The 5,023-nt window shown below is 41.2% G+C and overlaps 1 pseudogene; it reads left to right on the forward strand.

Moving 5' to 3' along the window:
• LOC148790678 (putative calcium-transporting ATPase 13, plasma membrane-type pseudogene) lies at positions 1–5,023 on the forward strand (annotated as a pseudogene).

Here is a 5,023-nt window from a genome sequence, read left to right on the forward strand (position 1 = left end):
CGCTCAAAGCAAAAGTATATAAATGGATCACAGGATCAGTGTATTTACCTCATCGCACAAAGCCACAAACATTAACAGCGCAATAGCCATATCCACTATATATTCCACTTCCTTGAATTGGTTTGTCCTTTTATTTTAAACATTCCCCTTTATTCATGACATTCGTGTCAAATGCATTGGGTTCATTGGGTTCTCTTATTGATTACTTGTCAATTGCCACCAAAAAGCTTCACCATTCACAGTCCCAAAACAGCCTCCCGCCCGCTCTCACCATATCCCATAAGAGATGGCGCATTGCTCGTACATTTATCTATTCATCTCGAGTACTCGTGACTCTTGCAATAGATGTCATTACCAGGAAACAGGACCAACTCGTCATCACCATCCTACCATCCTCTCCCTCTTTCACCACCCTAGACATCAAACAAACCACCCCAACCTTCTCTGCCATCGACCAAACAAAGCTCACCCAAATTGTCAAGAATAAGAATTTGGACCTTCTACGACACGAGTATGGAGGAGCCCAAGAGGTTGCACTTGCACTTGATACTCACACAGAAAATGGAATCCTTGGTGACGATGATGATGTCCGCCACCGGCGTGAGGCTTTCGGTTCCAACACATACCACAAACCACCTCCAAAAGGCTTCTTACATTTTGTGTTGGAAGCTTTTAAGGATACCACGATCCTCATCCTCTTGGTCTGCGCCACACTGTCTCTTGCTTTCGGCATCAAAGAGCATGGGCTGAAAGAAGGGTGGTATGATGGTGGGAGTATATTTGTGGCCGTCTTTCTAGTAATTTCTGTTTCAGCTGGGAGTAACTTCAGGCAATCCAGACAATTCGAGAAGTTATCAAGCATCAGCAACAACATCCAGGTTGATGTTGTAAGAGGCGGGCGACGGCAACAAATCTCCATCTTCGACGTTGTAGTTGGAGACATTGCATGTCTGAAGATTGGTGATCAAATTCCAGCTGATGGGTTGTTCTTGGATGGTCATTCTTTACAAGTGGACGAGTCAAGCATGACGGGAGAGAGTGACCATGTTGAAGTTGATAAAACCAGAAACCCATTTCTGATATCTGGGGCCAAGGTGGCCGATGGCTATGGTCACATGCTGGTTACCTCCGTTGGCATGAACACAGGGTGGGGCGAGATGATGAACTCAATAAATCGTGATTCTAGTGAGCGAACACCACTCCAATCTCGGCTCGATAAGCTGACTTCATCTATTGGGAAGGTTGGTTTGGCAGTTGCTTTCCTCGTCCTTGTGGTGTTACTCGTACGCTATTTCACTGGAAATACAGAAGATGAGAATGGAAATAGGGAGTTCAACGGTTCCAAGGCGAAGATCAATGATGTGCTAAACTCAGTGGTGCGCATTGTTGCTGACGCTGTTACAATTGTAGTGGTGGCTATTCCAGAAGGTCTGCCACTGGCTGTCACACTTACTCTTGCCTATTCCATGAAAAGAATGATGGTTGATCAAGCCCTGGTTCGGAAACTCTCAGCTTGCGAGACAATGGGCTCAGCTACTACTATCTGTACCGATAAAACAGGTACACTCACAATGAATCACATGAAGGTTACTGAATTTTGGCTCGGTCAGCAAACAATAAGTGACGTTGCCTCTTCTGCAATTGCACCAACTGTTCTTCAATTATTTCATCAAGGAGTAGGTCTGAATACAACTGGTAGTGTATTTAGACCAACTTCAGGGGAAACCCCAGAGTTCTCTGGCAGCCCAACGGAGAAAGCTGTTCTCTCATGGGCTGTATTGGAACTAGACATGGATATGGAAGAATTGAAGAAAAACTATACAATTATGCATGTTGAAGCTTTCAATTCAGAGAAGAAACGAAGCGGTATATCAATGAAAAAGAAGGGGGAGAAGACAATCAACGTGCATTGGAAAGGAGCTGCTGAGATCATATTAGCAATGTGCTCAAGTTACTACGAGAGTTCAGGAAGCATGAAAACCATGCATGAAGAGGATAGGATGAAATTCAAGCAAATAATTCAATCTATGGCAGGGAAGAGTCTTCGATGCATTGCTTTCGCCCATAGGCAAATTCCAAATGAAGAATCCAGAGATAACACAGATAAGAGAGCTCATCAAAGCCTTGAAGAAACCAACCTAACCTTACTAGGACTAGTGGGCATAAAAGATCCATGTCGACCAGGGGTCCAAGAAGCGATCAAGGCTTGCAGAAAGGCCGGAGTGAACATCAAGATGATCACCGGAGACAATGTGTTTACTGCAAGGGCGATAGCCATTGAATGTGGGATACTCGAGCCCAATCTAGATATGAACAATGGGGAAATTGTGGAAGGTGTGGAATTTCGAAACTACACACAGGAGGAGAGAATAGAGAAGGTTGAAAGGATTCGTGTTATGGCAAGGTCTTCTCCCTTGGACAAACTGCTGATGGTTCAATGCTTGAAGCAAAAGGGCCATGTGGTTGCAGTCACTGGGGATGGAACCAATGATGCACCTGCTTTAAAAGAGGCTGATATTGGATTATCCATGGGTATTCAGGGCACAGAAGTTGCCAAAGAAAGCTCAGATATCGTGATCTTGGACGATAACTTTGCTTCCATTGCCACTGTTCTAAAATGGGGTAGATGTGTTTATAACAACATCCAAAAATTCATCCAATTTCAGCTCACAGTCAATGTTGCAGCCCTGGTGATAAACTTCGTAGCAGCAATTTCTGCCGGAAAGGTCCCACTAACAGCAGTCCAATTGCTATGGGTGAACCTGATCATGGACACATTAGGAGCTTTGGCTTTGGCCACTGAGCGACCCACTGAAGAACTCATGGAGAAGCCACCTGTAGGACGAACCAAGCCACTTATAACCAAGGTCATGTGGAGGAACCTCATGGCTCAAGCTCTATATCAGATAGTCATGCTCTTGACTCTACAGTTCAAGGGTGAGTCAATCTTCGGGGTGAATGAAAAGGTCAAGGACACCTTGATCTTCAATGTATTTGTGCTATGCCAAGTCTTCAATGAGTTCAATGCAAGGAAATTGGAGAAGAAGAATGTATTCAAGGGAATACATAAAAACAAGCTTTTTCTAGGGATCGTGGCCATAACCATCATTCTTCAAGTGATAATGGTGGAGTTTCTTAAGAAGTTTGCAGATACAGAGAGGTTAAATTGGAGGCAATGGTGTGCCTGTTTTGGAATAGCAGCCATGTCCTGGCCAATTGCTTGGGTTGTCAAATGCATACCAGTTTCAGATAACCCATTTCTCAGATCTCAAGTGGTGGGTCGTCTTTGAAGTAAAATGCAATGAAATGACTTCAGGTATTTGTTCTTCATGTTTATATGTATTAAATAGTATTATATATTGCATTCCTTCCTTCTGTAGACAATAAAATATATTGTTCATGTTCTTGTACACATTGATGATTCCTTAATGCCACGATGTTTCTTATAAGTTATAAACCTCAATAAAATATTCTTTTTTTTTTCTTTTCTTGTATGGAGTAAAAATTCTATTACACAGTTTCAGAAAATTTAGTGTATGAACAAGTACAAAAGCTTCTTTTATTGTCAGAAATATCAGCACAGACAAATCCCAAGTACCAAATCAATTGTGCATGTGCATTTCCTAAATTATCTAAAAGCATAGTTAATTTTAGGAAGTTGAAAGGTTCGGTGATTCAGTTAAGGAGAACGCTTTAATAAATAGGAAATAAATGCCTTATTTTTTGGGGCAATTGATATAAACTGATAAGTGTGAGAAAATGGATTGTAGTCTGTGAATGGCTAAGATGAACATTGAGTAATGGTCTGTTTTTATGTCCTCACATTCCCACCATCACCTGTCGAGATGTATGATGGACCGTAGCTGATTTTGGCCTCCACTTTTGTCGTGGGATTCGACTTCTCAGGACATGGACATAGACATTAAATAATTACCCACACTCTAGAAATCAAGGCATCCATTAAACTTCAAAGAAATCTATAGTTTTGTTAACTCTTGCAGTTGAAAGTTCACTTGTACAAACTGAAGTTAAGAAGCTTTAAGTGTCCCCAGTGGAGATTTTTCACCTATAGGAAGTGAGACAAGTATCATCATCATCATCCATGCCTTATCCCAACTATATGGGGTCTGCTACAGGCCTGTTTTGCCAATCCCTTCTATTCAATGCCATATCCACTGTTAAATTATTAATGCTTAAATGATTTGTTACTGCTTCAACCCTTGTTCTTTTTGGTCTAGCCCATGCTCTTAGCCCCTTCAAGGTGTAACAAATCACTTCTTCTAACTGGCACAGTTGGTGATCTTCTATTCACATGCCCAAACCATCTTAGTCTACTCTCTCATTTTATCACCTATTGGAGGTTCCTATGGATAACTTCATTCCTAATCCTATCCTTTGTAGTTTTCCCACGCATCCATCTTTCAGACTAATTGGCTCTTTCTTGTCATGTTTCCCACATTCAGTGGATGAGAAGTTGGGGATGTTGGTACAATCAGTGGGATTCCTGGCTGGTATTGGACTATTATCTATTTAAAATATTACCAAATATATGTATTTTAACAATATGCAGATATACTTTTTCTCTGATTAGCATGTAGATTATATTTGGGGAATTCTATTTTAACTTTTCACACAAAAGGATGAGGAATAGGCACCCAAGTGTGCTCTTAATAACTGCAGATGAAAATGCAAGTGAGAAATGAGGATCTGTTAGATATTATTTTGGGGCAGGAGCAAAATCCAGGGCAACAATTTTCCTTCTGTTAAATGGCGGAAAAATGTGTTTGAGATAGGACTAACTGATAGTTTTTTTTTTCTTAATACAAATTTTCTGTTCACATTGACATTTGAATAATTTGATGTGGTGCATCGATCTAGTGCAGAAACAGGTGGTCTTGGATCGCCCCTATCATCAAAGATCGGTGATAAGGAAGATTGCAAGATATATCAATAATCTAGTAAGACCCAGCCATCAGAACAGAGAGGAGACTAAGTTGGTGGATCTCATTGCTAACAGATGTTG

This window comes from Nelumbo nucifera, chromosome 6, assembly GCF_055504915.1.
Source record: "Nelumbo nucifera cultivar China Antique chromosome 6, China Antique-T2T, whole genome shotgun sequence".
NCBI classification, from domain to species: domain Eukaryota; kingdom Viridiplantae; phylum Streptophyta; class Magnoliopsida; order Proteales; family Nelumbonaceae; genus Nelumbo; species Nelumbo nucifera.